Here is a 15955-nt window from a genome sequence, read left to right as displayed (position 1 = left end):
AAACTCATCATTCGCCACAAAAAATTCTAACTCCTCCATCATGTCTAAAGAAGAAGCTTGACTTTCAATTGCTATGTGTCTTAATTATACATCTGCGGCCTTCTAAATCTGAACAAGCTTTAGACTCTTTTACTGAGGCTGTCTGTGATTTTTTTTTGTTTGATTGAAAATGTTTTCTTATTTTTGTAACTGAAGAAAAATTTTAACTAATGTACGAAAATGTATACCAAGTGACTAAGAATAATGATAACACCAGAAAAGGCATGTAAAAAAAACACTATTCCTCTTGATCTATCACAATGTACTACTAGCTTTCATATGTTCGCTTTGAGATAATAAGCAGTGTTCCAATTGCTCATTCATGAAAGCAAATACATTCCTACTGAAAAGAAACATAAAACAGAATGAAAGAGAAATAGATTACTTTCATAAGCTAATGCAATGAACTTGGCATTAATACAAGTAGTTTGCTATCATTTAGCATTATGAACATAAATTCTCATAAACTGTTTCCTAAGCAACTATTTTTGCTGTATGTTTCTTTTCTCAGAGCTAACAAAAGATTAGGGAATTAGGTGCAAAGCCATAGGGCCATTGCTGGTCACACTCAGAAACCAAACAGAAGCAGCAGAAAGAAGAAAAGAGGTGTCCTATAAACTGTCCTGAAAATCTATTTTTCGAAATGTGTCCAATATTAAATACCAAGATGCCACTTAGAAGTGGCTTAAAACCTCTAAGTATCTCAAGCCTAGAAGCTTTGCTTCATGCAATGAGTTTCTAAATGTTTAATTAATTCAAGGTGTCTAATTCATGGTGTACTCCAGTTACTTTTCACCTTTGAAAACATACTTTCAATTTTACATATGAATTTATTTTGGTACAGAATATAAATCACATATTGTACTTGTGTATAAAATATTCATTATACTTTGAACACTTTTGCTATGTCTTAACCCAGGTTCAAATTAAATCATTATAATGATCACATTAAAAGAGAGGTGCCCTGGGACACTCATTTTCAGTAAAGAAGGATTAATTTCAGTTATAATTAAACATTTCTATGCCTTGAGACATGGTAATAATTATCTAATTTTTGCATGTCATTTGAAACTCTCTAGTTGGCATAATTTTGCATCAGGTCTCACTATGTATGCTCCATGTTCTACTGAATAGCTGAAATCTTGAACTATATTTCTAAATCCTCTTTTCTTGATTTACAGTCAAATTTTATTATTTTCCAAGTCAGCTTTCTCTCTGTTCCATCTTCCAATATTATGCAATCTTAATTTATCCCTTCTTTAGTTTATTAATTTATTTTCTTGGTGCAGCAATTGATTTTGTACACATTGCTTTTTGTAGACTTGTTTTTCGTGTCTCGTATGTGCTAACTTGCCTAGAGTAGTGCTCTACACACAATATAAGAAGTCCCCTTATTTTGTATTCTAGGCATTATCTATTAGCTTCTGAACCCAATTTATGTGCTCTCACCATGGGCCCTTTAACACTAGGGATATGGTAGTCTCAGAGCATCCTTCATAGGAGAGAAACCTATATCCAACACAAATGCTTAAATTTATTATTTTATTTTTCTCTGTTTCTCTTCTAATGAACTCCTGCATTCAAAGGCAAGAGGTAAACATCATTTTGTCATCATATGAAATACCTCATAAATTGATTATATGAAAGGAAGAAGAAATTCCATATGCTTGTACTAAATAAGATACATAAACTTGAATAGACTCAGTTATGGAAAATAACATTTGATTTTATTTTCATCCTTATGCATAAGTAATATATGTCTTGGAATATAATTTTTATCTTTCTCCTAATGTTTAATATTTTGAAGATATTTTTAGGATCAATTTATCTCAGTTTAAAAATAAATATGGTTTAGGTGAAATGTAATAATATCTTCAGGTCAATAGTCTTGTGTGTGTGTGTGTGTGTGTGTGTGTGTGTGTGTGTGTGTGTGTGTGTTCAAGAAATAAATCAGAATTTTATCATTACTACATAAAGGACATATCCCAGTAGAGATGGCATATAACTTGTCATCAGTTCAAATTACTGTATTTGTTTTATATTTATCTCAATGACTCACGTGGGCTATATATCAACTATAATTAATTCATTTTAAAAGATATGTCAAGTGGTCATAAAATGCAAGTTAAATTGTTGCCCTCTTGTTTCTGAGAATATATGTATGTTTGCAAATTTACATCCCATAGCGTGAAGCTGAAAACCTTGTTTTCTATTTTTCCTTCCTACTGTCTCTTAGGATCTTGCCTTAGATTACACTCGCTTTCTGATCACCAGAAATATTCTTGTGCTTGTATGAGAATTTAATTTTAAATCATGTCATATATATTCTCTTGAAAAAACTTAGTAGGAACAAATATGCTTTAAGAAAGTCAAAATGTTTCTTACGGTTCTCACAGCAAGACATACTCTTCCACAGGCTCACTACTGGAAAGGTACCAGCCTGTATGAATTTTTATCATCATGAAACCATTGCTGTTGGAACCATTGTTTTCACTGTTTTCAAAATTAAAACATTTTCCTGAAAATCATTACCTGCAGTCTTTCAGGTTTACATAATTTATTATGCTGTAGATTTGTGCTTTCTTTTCTATGAACATGTTCTCAAAACTGCAAGTAATCATAAACAAACTTCATATTTACTGTCCTCTATATCACAAAACCTACTTAAACCTTTCCATTATTTGTATGCCTCTGTCACGTACCATGTGTAAATTGTAATATATATATATGTTTGCTGAAGCATAAAAGTCTCTTGAGAATAGTGAGATTGACCCTCATTTACTCGCGTTCCTCTTTCTCCTTCTCTACATTACTCTTTCTTCACTCTCATACACCCTTTCCTTTACCTAGTATTATATTATTAAAACATACTATAAAGCACATAGGTAACACAAGGCTTTTTAATGAAGCCACAAATAGCGTTTAACAGTATGTGGATTTAATGAGCTTTGCTGCATATTTAACACTGAGGAATTCCGCAATAAACAATTATTTACCATTCAAAAAACACCTCAATTAATATCAGATTCATTAAGTATGTTTTGGATGTTCATTGTAATCACTCTACTCATGTGGGTATCAGTAAAATCTATATTTAATTTTTGATAATAGCTTAGATAGTTTGGATACTTCAAACTATCTAAGCTATTATATAATATAGCTTATATTTATAATATAATATATTATATTATAATTATAATTATAAATATATAATTATATTTATAATATAATATAAAACTATTATGTTTTGTGTTGTTTATACTGTTATTTCAATGAACTTGTCAGCAATCATATTACAATAGGATCTTTTCATCCAGAAAAACAGAAAGAATATTTTGATGAGGTTATCATGAGTGCATTAGACTCATTGAGGAAAAGTGAGAAAGAAAAGAAAGATAGCAATGGTAGAATGTGAAGGATAGTCCCCCTAATAATTTTTTCTTTTTAAAAATTAACTTATTTATTTAACTTAAATATCTTATATTCTAATGACAACTTCCCCTCCCTTGTCTCTTCCCATTCCCACCCTCTCACTCCCCAGCCCCTGTATCCATACCTCCTCCTTTTCTTCTCAGGAAAGGGGGAGCATCCCATGAGTATCAACCAGCTTGGCATATCAAATTGCAATCCAGTTAGGGGTAAAGGGATCTAAAGACAGTAAACTGAGTCAGAGACAGTCCATGCTCCTGCTCCAGATGTCTCACATGACGTCCAAGCTACACATCTCTTACATATGCATAGAGGACCAGCAGGGTTCATTCCATGCATACTCTTTGGTTGTAAGTTCAGTCTTGGTGAACCCCTATGGGGATAGGTGAGTTGATTCTGTAGGTTTTCTTGTGGTGCCCTTGACCCTTCTGGGTCCTTTAATCCTTTATCCTCCCTCTTCTGAAGGACTTCCCATGCCAAGCCTAAATTTTGTTGTGGGTCTCTGCATTTGTTTCCGTCAGTGTGGTGAAGCTTAACTAATGACAGTCACACTAGGCCCTGTTTCCAAGTACAGCAGAATATCATTAACACTGTTGGGGTAGTCTCCTCTCAGGGTATGAGTCTTATCCTGGACCAGTCATTGATTGGCTATTCCCTCAATTTTTACCCCATCTTTCCTCTTATATATCTTGTAGGCAGGACAAATAATAGGTTGAAGGTTTTGTGTCTGGGTTGTTGTCCCATTTTATCCATTATAAATCTTGTCTGATTACAGGAGATGGCCATTTCAGGTTCCAAATCCCCCATTGCTAGGGGTTTTAGCTAGGGTTACCCTCTTAGATTTCTGGGAGTTTCCATTGTCCTAGGTTTCTAGCTCATTCCAGGAATGTTTCTCCTTCCCATTCCAGTTGTCTCTCCCAATATTCCCTACTTCAGTCCTCCCCACATCTAATCCCTCCTATTCACATACCCACCCCTTCTTTCACCCTTCCTCCATCCATCCAGGATTCTATGTCGCCTTTTCAGTGAGATTTAGTCATCTCCTTTGGGCTCCTTATTATTACTTAGCTTTTTGTGTGTCTGTGTATTGTATCATGAATCCCTTTACGGTTAATATTTATTTATAAGTGACTAAATACATATCATATTTGTCTTTCTAGATTTGGGCTACATTAGGGTGATCTTTTCTAGTTCCATCCATTTCCCTTCAATTTGTATGATCTTATTGTTTTTAATAGCTGAGTAATACTCCATTGTGTAAATTTTGTTTATTAATTCTTCAGTTGATACACATCTAGGTTGTTTCTACTTTCTGGACCTTGGCATAAAGCTGCTGAACATAGTTGATTAAATATCCTTCTGTTATAGTGGAACATCTTTTGAGAAAATGCTCAGTAGTGGCATAGTTGGGTCTTGAGGTAGATCTATTTCTAGTTTTCTGAGAAACCACCAAATTGATTTCCAAAGTGGCTTTACAAGTTTACATTTGCACCAGAAATGGAGGAGTATTTCCCTTGCTTCATATACTTGCTTGAATGAGCTGTTACTTGAGTTTCTGATCTTAGTGTTTCTGAAGGGTAGCAACAAATCAAATGATGAATAGAGGAGAGAAACTTGAAAAGCAACTTTTTTTTTTTTTTTTGGTTTTTTGAGAAGGTTTCTCTGTGTAGCCCTGACTGTCCTGGAACTCACTCTGTAGACCAGAGTCACCACAAACTCAGAAATCCACCTGCCTCTGCCTCCCAAGTGCTGGGATTAAAGGCGTGAGCCACCACCGCCCGGCTCTGAACAGCAACCTTTATTCATTTTCAGTTCACCATTGTCTTCCTCCTCTTTTCCTCCTCTTATTCTGTTTTAAACTTTCAATAAAGAGCCTCAGCATAACTATTTTCATGGGAAGGTGATCCATGTTGAGTACTAGTGGCTAAAACTGTATCAAGAACATAGATGCACCATGTGTAAAAAATGGAAAAAGTTCTATAGTAGCTTTAGAAAAGATGAAATCCATTCATTGATAACCCTTGTCTCTAAAATGTAACCCCCCCCCAAAAAAAATCTGGTCTTTCTCTAATTTCATAGCAGTCAAGACCTCAAAGATAGATTTGTCGTTTCATCTACTATTTATCAAAAAGAAAAACTACTATAATTGAATATATGTAGTGAAGATGAAATTTTGTTTAGAGTATTGACAGGCCTGGTGCTACCCATAGTACCGAGCTTGGGCATAGGCCTGGTGGATTAAAGAAAGACTCAGACTCAGGTCATCCATTATGAGAGAATGCCAATGCCTTTACTGGGCAGGTTCAATATATACACCAAGCCAGGGAAGGAAAAACACAAACTTAGGAAAAAACAGGAACTCAAATGGGGGGCAATAGGATGTCAAGTATAAATTCCCTTCCTGGGGCATCATCCTTCAACAGTATATTTTGTTCTTAGAAAACCTAAAGAATGTTACTTTGCAGACACCAGCACATGGAAAATCTCAGCCAGGGCATAGCAGCCCTTAGGGGTCCTACAAGCCCCCATTTTTATTTTATATGCTAATAGCATCTGTCTTATGCCACCTTCTGACAATACCAATTACCCATCATTGGGAATCCCTGCCAGCCTTAGGGCCCCTGTCTTAGGTAGGTAAGAACTGCAAAGGAGTTGCCCATCATTGACTATTCTCTGTAAAGGCTGAGACAAACATGGGCAGTAAGGTTCTCTTGTACCAGTGACACAATCACCTGCTTAGTAATTGCCTGGAACTGGGTCTACTGTCTGCAAAAGCGGTAAAGAAATATCAATCCTTCTGCAGATTTTTCAGTAGTCCTGTTGGTGGAAACTATAACCAGCCAGGTCGAGCTGCTTATCCCCATTGACATCAGAACTGTGTATGTGGGGTGGGGGGTTCTTCACAAGGCTCCAGTAGACCTCTGCCTGGGTGAGACTTCATAGTGACAGGGTGCACACAACTCTCAGGAATCCAAACAGGACTTTCAGCATTTTTAGGGAAAACACAAATAGAATCCCTCACCCTGACTAACATAGAATCAGGGCCTTTCCATACACCTGATGACAATTCTTTCCATTTCACTAAGCCCAGTGCCTTCTGGGCTTGTTTCCAATGTCTGTCTGCTACAGACAATGCATCCTTATCCACTAATAAAAAATTTAAAATATATAAAATAAAGGATAATCTTGCATGAGGTGATGAAAACTCCCCCCATTTTGTTTTTTCAAGATAATTTTTCAAAGTTAAATGTGTTCTTTCTACTGTAGCCTGGCCTTTAACAGCTGAGCCATCTCTCCAGCCCTGAGTTACTAGTTAAAACAACTTTCTATTATCAAAATTGCGAATTTTTAATCATACTCAATAAACATGTTTTTAACATAAAACAAAATAACCATCATTCAAACAATGAAACAAAAACAGACAATTAACACACATGGAAAGATTGGTGCACCAAAAACTGACAATAGACAGGGAAAACAGAAATAAGGATTTCTCCAGTAGGAGCCAGGGAGAAAGCTGATTTTCTCCTGCTCTTAGGAGGGCTCTAAAACAGCCTTTTCCTTCTCTTTTGCCAACACAACCAGAGAGAAGACAACTGCTTTTCTGAACCCAACATCCCCCACCCCCATTTTTTGACTAACTGTCGGAAAAGAAGCTCCATGATTTTCACAAATTGTGATGATTCAATTACATCTAAAATATCTTCTAATTCATTTAAGAATATTACTTCTTTTGGACTGTGAGTCTTTGGCCAGTATTTGAGAAGTGCCATTACCACTGGTTCAGTGAGGGTGCTGTCCTTCTCTAAAAATTGCATGATACAGTATGCCAGCTTGGGATGATAGACACTCAGGAACCTCACTTTGTACAAAGTCAGCAACACCTTCAACAGGAAAAGCTTGTACTCTTCCTTTAGTGGCAAAGCAAATCCATTAATTATACTTCCCAGGATCTACAGTAATTCTGCTATGTCATTGTGGTGCTCTGTCTCATGAATAAACCTATAAAATATATTATTGATCTGTTTTCTGATGTAAGCATGCAAGCCTAAGAACTTTACATAGATTCTGTGCAGGGTCGTTTTTATAAAATCTCTCTCCTGAGGATCCTCACTGTCAAAGAGTTCTAGAAGCTGCAATACAAACTTCTGATCAATATATTTCTTTGAGATATTGGGCTGGAAATCTGGAGACTCTAAAAATCTTAAGAAAAATTCATAAACAAGCTGCAGATGAGACCGGGCTGCTTCTAACCTTGGTTCATCTCCTCCTGGGTCGAATTCTGCTTCCTTAGGATTGGAGGATGATGGCAAGAATCTAAACATATTAACTGCAAACATGTGGACGGCTTTGGGGTAAATGGGCTCTGTGATCTTGTTCCAGTTGTGGGTAATATGTTCCAACATTTTGCTTATCACAGCTTGCTTTACTTCCTTCCACTTCAGGACACTCAGTGGGTCAGAAGCAAAAGTCAAAGAGGTCACAACATTGACGTAGCTTCTGGATGAAAAGCTCCTCTTGAACTGCAAGAGGAACATCTTGTAAAGATGGGAGTTTTTGCAGTTCTCTATTATTGTTGGCATTAAACCATGAAGAGGTCTGCCATTTGTCTTTCTTCACAGGGACTACAATTGGCTGAGGGACTGGTACTTTTATTTTAGTAGATGTCAAAGACTGAACAGCTGTCAGGCTGTTTCTCCTGCTGGCTATCTCTGCTTTTGCTGTATCTTGTCCTTCTTTTGAACCTTTTCCACTTTTTACCAGTTTTGGTGGTTCTTTCTCTTTCTTGTTTTTATTTGGCATTGCTGGTACGAACTGCAGCCTCCGCAGCTCCTGCAGCCACCTGCTTCCACTGCTGCTGCAGTGGCAGAAATGCCCCTGTTCCAGCCTTTGTGCCTTCCCAGCTGCTACTGCTGCCACCTGGGGACCAAGTTGCTCATCTGCTCTCACTTCCCCTTTTCTAGGTTCCCCTTTCAACTTTTTGACCTTGCATTTCTTCAATTTATTCTTTTTCTAAAATTTCTCCCTCATCCTCAGAACTGAAGCTGTTCACTACCTCTTGCAAGGATTTCTTAGCTGCATCATTCTGTGCCACTACTTGTAGTGAGGAACTCCTAGTTCCCATGGTGCAATCAAAATGATCAAACTCTTATAGTGCTACTTACTACATTCAGTTTGATCCCACACTGCTTCTCCAATATGTTCCACTCACTGTAACAGCCAGCTTCTTCCAGGAACGATCCTGTCAGGTTCTCCTCTCTTTCCAGATCTTGGTAGATCCTCCACTTGACAGCTCCAGCGCTGCCCGAAGTACCGAGCTCGGGCATAGGCCTGGAGGAATAAAGAAAGACTCGGACTTGAGTCATTCATTATGAGAGAATGCCAATGCCTTTACTGGGCACTGAGTAAAGAGGTGCTCCATATCTGTAATACGTAGGTTAATTTTTGTTTCTGTTGGTGAAGTTCAGCTTAATCCGTGGCTATCTGATAAAATCCAAGGGGTGATTTTAATCTTCTTGTATCTGTTGATTCTTGTTTTGTGACTGATTATATGGTCAATTTTGAAGAAGGTTCCCTAAGGTGCTGAGAAGTTATATTCTTATGTGTTTGGGAGAAATGTTCTATAGATATCATTTAGGTTCATTCGAATCATAACCCCTGTTCATTTTGCTATTTTTCTGTTTAGTTTCTTGATTTATCACTTGTCTGTTGATGAAAGTGGGGTGTTGAAGTCCCCCACAATTAATATGTGGGATTTGATTTGTGATTTAAGCTTTAGTAATGCTTCTTTTATAAATGTGGGTACCATTGCATTTGGAGCATAAATGTTTATAATTGAGATGTCTTCTTGGTGGACTTTTTTTTTTCTTTGATGAGTATGAAGCATCTTTTCCTGTGTCTTTTGATTACTTTTGGATGAAAGTCTATTTTTTTGTGTGTAATTCTGATTGGTCTTACATGTTACATTGCCCTTTATCTCTTCTGGTTTAAAATTTTTTATTCATTTTGTATATTTAGTGTCTTTATTATTATGTGTTTGGAAGACTTCCATTTCTGATCCAATATGTTTAGGTGTTCTTTAAGCTTCTTATATTTTTATAGGCATCTCTTTCCTTAGGTTAGAGAAATTTTCTTCTATGATTTTGTTGAAGATGATTTTTGGGCTTTGGACCTGGGGATCTATTCTTGTTCTATTCCTATTATTCTTAGGTTTAGTCTTAGCAGAGTGTCCTGCATTTTCTGGATGTTTTGTGTCATGATCTTTTTAAATTTTGCATTTCCTTTGACCAATATATTGATTTCTTTTATAATATCTTCTGCACCTAAGACTCTCTTCTATTTCCTGTTTTCTGTTGGTGATGTTTATGTCTCTAGTTTCTGTTCCTTTTGCAGGTTTTTTGTTTTGCTTCTATTTCCATTTTTAGGCCTTGGACAGTTTTATTCATTCCTTTCATCTGATTGATTGTATTTTTTCTGTAATTTTATTTGCTTCCTCTTTAATGCTCTATTTGAATGTATTTCCCTGTATTTCCGTAAGGGATTCATTAATTTCCTCATTAAGTTTCTCTATCATCCTTATAAGATTGGAATTCTATATTATATTGTAATTATATTATTGGCCAAGTCACTGATGTTTTAAACTGTACAATCTAATTTTAAATAGTACAATTACTAATTTTTCTTAGCTTCAAGAAAGACTGGAAGACTCCATATTCATATTATACCTGAGGCTGTCAAACATAGCTGATCTAAAGGTTCCTATCTATTGAAAGCTTGAATAAGAACAGCAGGCTTAATTATAGAATAAAATGCATTTTCAACCTGGTGTAAAAACTACTTTTATTGAAAATATATGCCTCATAAAATATTATATCAATTGTATAATAGACCGGTAATTTTGAAATATTTTGCCTATTCAGGCATTGACTTCACTTCAAAGAGCATCTTATTGTTACAAAGCACTTGTCTTCTTCACTGTCACATACTTAATCTCTAAAAGTAGAAATTCTTATTGTCAATTGCTCTAAATTCAACATTTCTGCCTATTATCTCCTGTGTCCACTGTCTCGAGCCTCTTCTTTCTCATACTCACTTCTCCAGTAGGAACAGTATCCTTTGATTTTCTTTGTACGAATTCTCATTAGGCTTTTTTTGTTATCATTGGTATTACTGTCATTCTGAAAAGATGATAAAAAACTCCAGAACCAGTTTTTCAAATTTCTAGTTAGGAACTTTGGATCTTCCTGTCATGCCCCTAGCTTCTCATTTATATCCCCAAATTTATATCATCTTCTATTAGTAGTTTTACATATTCATATGCATGCCTATATATGAACAAAAATTAAAACTACTAAGCCCTTTGAGAATGACTCATATGTTCATGTGTCCAGGAATAACTTCTTCGGTTAGACAAGCTATGTGGGGACTCATCCTTGAGTCACTGAGTACCTGTTGTTCTTCATTTGAGGTGGAACCATGTAGATCTTCCTTTGTCATATTAACCGCAATGGTCCTTATGCTTGTCATATTTAGGCAGCCTTATAGTTGATAGGTTGTCAATGAACTTTTCTCTGTTTTTTTTTTTCTAAAAAACACACTCTGTCAAGAGGAGTCCTGGGACTTTGGGCCTTCCCATCTTTCCATTCCCGTATACATGATTTCCCTGAACAGTAGGTATAGGAACTGTGCTGAAGATGTATCATTTGGGATCTGACACTCCACAGTCAACATAATGTCTGCATTTTTTGACCAGTTGTTCACTTTTATAATAATCTCCATCAGTTGCAAGAATAAGCTTTGTTGAACTGTGATATGAGCTACACTTATTGTGAGGGTAAGTTGTGGCATTTCAAAAATGGCTGATGATATTGTCTTATGAACTAAGAGGTGTCAGTACTCCCTTCAAGTCTGACATCTACATCCTGGAAGTTCTTGGATAGATTTTTAGTACCAGCCATGAGTTAATTCCTATGAGTGGGCACTTCCTTAATTGAGGAAGTCTCTCTCTCTCTCTCTCTCTCTCTCTCTGTCTCTCTGTCTGTCTCTGTCTCTCTTTCTCTCTGTGGTGTGTGTGTGTGTGTGTGTGTGTGTGTGTGTGTGTGTGTACAGTAATCTGTAACTCCAATTTTCAGGGATCTCAAGTCTTCAGAGGAAACAACTACATACATGGGAAACAGACATGCATGCAGAAAAATATCTGTAGACACAAAATAAAAATAAACTTTTTTTATTAAAAAAAAAGACATCTTACACATTGGTTTTAAATACAGTTAAAATCTCTAAATTCAGGAATAGCCATTTCTTTGAATTATCTTTAATCTGTTTTTTACAGTCAAAACATTATCCCCTTCCCAGTCTGCCCTCTGACAGTTCCTCATCCCAATCCTCCTCCCCTGTATCCAAGACAATATCCCCACCACACACCCCTACACTTTATCAGGCCTCCATACACCCTGGGTTCTCAAGTCTCTCCATGGTTAGGTGCCTCTTCTATCACTGAGAACAGAGCAGACAGTCCTCTGCTGTGTATGTGTTTAGGGCCCCTGGCCAGCTCATGTATGCTGCCTGGTGGGTGATTCAGTGTCTGCGGGTCCAGATTAGTTAAGACTGCTGGTCTTCCTATGGGGTCACCCTCCTTCTCAATTTCTTCCAGCATTTCTTTAAGTTAACCACAAGAGTCGCAACATCAGTCCATTGGTTGTGTGTAAGATCAGCTTCTGTTTCAGTCAACTGATTGTTGGGCCTCTTCTAAGGCATCTTTGCTTCCTGTCTGTAAGCACACCATAGCATCAGTAATAGTATCAGGATTTGGAGTTCCCCATTGAGATGGATTCCAATTTGGGCCAGTCAGTGGACCTCCTTTCCTTCGATCTCGTTTCCATTTTTCTCACTACAGTTCTTTTAGAAAGTTAACAACTCTGGGCTAGAGTTTTTGACTGTTGGATGGCAACCCTATTTTTGCACTTGATGCCGTCTTTCTACTAGAAGTGAACTCTACGAGTTCCCTCTCCCCACAGTGGAGCATTTCATTTAAGGTCTCTCCCTTTGAGTCCTGATAGTCTCTCACTTCCCTGGTCTCTAGAGCTCCCCTTCCACCCACTGCCTGAGATTGCATATTTCCATTCACTCAGCTGGCCTTCAGGGCTTCATTGCAGTTTTCCTACTTACTGACTGCCAGTTAGAGCAGCACCATTTATTATTGATGATGCTTTTCTTTTGCCATTGTATATTTTTGGCTTCTTAGTCAAAGATTAAGTGTCCATAAAAATGTGGTTTTATTTCTGGGTCTTCAATTCTATTTCATTGATCATCCTGTCTGTCTCTGTATCAATGTCATGCATATTTGTTTTGTTTTATTTTGTTTTGGTTTTTTATCACTATTGCTCTGAAGTATAGCTTGAGGTCAGGGATGGTAATTTCCTCTGATGTTCTTTTATTGTTAAGAATCGTTTTCTTAGCCGGGCAGTGGTGGTGCATGCCTGTAATCCCAGCACTTGGGAGGCAGAGGCAGGCGGATTTCTGAGTTCGAGGCCAGCCTGGTCTACAGAGTGAGTTCCAGGACAGCCAGAACTACACAGAGAAACCGTGTCTCGAAAAAAAAAACAAAAAAAAAACCAAAAAACAACAACAAAAAAAAACAAACAAAAAAAAAAAGAATCATTTTCTTTATTCTGGGTTTTTTGAGAATTACTCTTTCCATGTCTTTGAATTATTGTGTTGGAATACTGATAGGGATTGTATTGAATCTGTAGATTGCTTTTGGTAGGATGGTCATTTTTACTACATTATTTCTACTATCCGTAAGCATGGAATATCTCTTCATTTAGTTAGTTCTTCAATTTCTTTCTTGAGAGACTTGAAGTTTTTCTCACATAAATCTTTCACTTGTTTGTTTATAGTTACTCCAAAATATTTTATATTATTTGTGATTGTGGTCAAGGTATTCTGTACTTTTTTCTCGGCCCTTTTATCATTTGTATAAAGGAAGGTTACCAATGTGTTTGAGTTAATATTATATCCACCTACTTTCCTGAAGTTGTTTATTAGCTGTAGAAGTTCTCTGGTAGAACTTCTAGAGTTGCTTATGTATACTATCATATCGTGCAAACAGTGATACCTTCACTTCTTCTTTGCAAATTTGTATCCACTTGATCTCCTTTTGTTGTCTTATTGCTTTAGCTAGAATTTCCAGTATTATATTGAGTAGATATGGAGAAAATGACCAGCCTTGTCTTGTCCCTGATTTTAGGGGGATTGCTTCAAGTATGTCTCCATTTAATTTAATATTGGCTATTGGTTTGCTGTATATTGTTTTTATTATGATATGCCTTGAATGCCTGATCTCTCTAACACATAAAACATGAAGGGGTTTTGTCAATTTTTTTTCAGTATCTAGTGAGATGATCCTGTGATATTTTTCTTTTAGTTTTTTATTTTTTTAGTGTATTATGTTAATGGATTTTGATGTATTGAGCCATACTCACATCACTGGGATGAAGCTTACTTAATTGTGGTGAATGATGTTTTTGATGTGTTTTGGGATTTTGTTTGCTAGAATTTTATTGAGTATTTTTTTTGTTGATATGTATAAATGAAATAGGTCTGAAGTTCTCTTTTTTTGTTGGGTCTTTGTGTGGTTTAGGTATCAGAGTATTTGTGGCTTCATAAAATGAATTAGGTAATGTTCCTTCTGTATTTATTTTATGGAATAGTTTGAGGAGTGTTTGTATTAGCTCTTCTTTGAAGGTCTCGCAGAATTCTACACAAAAACTGTCTGTCCCTGGATTTTTTTTTTTATTATTTATGTATTTATTTATTTATCTATTTATTTTGTTGTGAGTTTTTTTTTTTTTAATGACTTCTATTTTCTTACGGGACACAGGCCTGTTTAGGTAGTTTACCTACTCTTGATTTATCTTTGGTACCTGGTATCTGTCTAGAAAATCATCATACATTTCATCTAGAATTTCCATGTTTTTTTTTGTTCTTGTTATTGTATCTTTCTTTATGTCTTTCTTTCTTTATGTCTTTCTTTCTTTATGTATTTCTTTCTTTCTTTCTTTCTTTCTTTCTTTCTTTCTTTCTTCCTTTTGAGTATAGGCTTTCTTAGTAGAATCTGATGATTTTTTTTGAATTTCCTCAGTTTCTGTTGTTAAGTCTTCCTTTTTCATTTTTGATTTTGTTAATTGGGATACTGTCTCTGTGCCCTTCAGATAGGTTCGCTAGGGGGTTATCTAGCTTGCTGATGCTCTAAAAGAACCAGCATTTTATTTTGTTAATTCTTTGTATCATTCTCTTTGTTTATGCTTGGTTGATTTCCCCACTGACTTTGACTATTTCCTGCTGTCTGCTCCTCTTGTGTGAGTTTGCTTCCAATTGTTCTAGGGCTTTCTGGTGTGCTGTTAAGTGTAGAATATCTTTAATTTTTTTATGAGGGTACATAGTGCTATGAAGTTTCTTCTTACCACTACTTTTCTTTTGTTCCATAAGTTTGGGTATTCTGTGTCATCATTTTCATTGAATTCCAGCATGTCTTTAATTTCTTTATTTTTTCCCTGACCAAGTTATCATTGAGCAAAGAATTGTTCAGGTTCCATGTGTATGTGGATTTATGGTTGTTTTTCTTGTTACTGACATCTAGTCTTAATCTGAGGTGATCTGATAGGATGCATGGAATATTTCAATCTTCTTGAATCAGTTGAGGCTTGTTTTGTGATTGATTATATGGTAAATTTTAGAAAAGGAACCATGAGTTACTGAGAAGAAGTAATATTCTTTTGGGGGGGTAACTTCTATTTTTTAATTTTTAATTTTTATTTACATTTCAGATGTTATCCCTTTTCTCTATTACTCACCCCCCCCAGACACTCCCTACCCCATTCCTCCTCCTCCTTTTTACTTTTGTACCATTTTAATTACATACAAGTATTAAGGTCAGGTCTAGGTTGAGGAACTAACAATATAATTGATGCAAATCGTCAAGGAACAAGCAAGACAAAAACACAAATAGTCAAAGATCAAACAAGGCAATAAAAAAAGTTCCATGATCATTCCCTTGATCACTGTTTCTAAGGGCTTACCAGGATGACCTAAATATCTAAGCCTATTTCCCTATCTTAGCCCAAAGTCATTTTCATTCCTGAAGCCTACTTCTGTGTTCTAGCCTAAGATTTCTATTCCTGCCTGAACTTACTTCTTTGTTATAGCCTAATATCAGATTCCTGCCTTAAGGACATTTCCTTGTTCTTGGCCAATGTCAAATTCCTGCCAAGCAGCCCCCAAACCTCTCCACATTTCCCGCTTTTTTATTTCATAAACAAGACTGAACCTGTCTTAGGTCGTTCTGACAATAATGTCTTCCTTACCAATCATGGCATATACATTATCATAAACAATACACTTCTGTCTTAGGTTGATAAGTCTCTCTGCAGTATCTTAGCTGTTCTTGGCTTGCCGGCCAAATCAATAAATTAGTAATTCTATCTGG

The 15955-nt window shown here is 36.2% G+C and overlaps 1 protein-coding gene and 1 pseudogene across 2 annotated transcripts in view; one reads left to right on the top strand and one right to left on the bottom strand.

Annotated features, from left to right (window-relative positions):
• The window catches only part of Cdh7 (cadherin 7), a 145179-nt gene that overhangs the window by 119961 nt on the left and 9263 nt on the right, over positions 1-15955 (top strand). The gene's annotated exons all lie outside the window — the stretch shown is intronic.
• Positions 7014-8271, bottom strand: LOC117716386 (serine/threonine-protein phosphatase 2A 56 kDa regulatory subunit gamma isoform pseudogene; annotated as a pseudogene).

This window comes from Arvicanthis niloticus, chromosome 10, assembly GCF_011762505.2.
Source record: "Arvicanthis niloticus isolate mArvNil1 chromosome 10, mArvNil1.pat.X, whole genome shotgun sequence".
Lineage (NCBI taxonomy): Eukaryota > Metazoa > Chordata > Mammalia > Rodentia > Muridae > Arvicanthis > Arvicanthis niloticus.
Note: the sequence above shows the minus strand (reverse complement) of the source record. Positions and strands in the feature narration are given on the sequence as shown.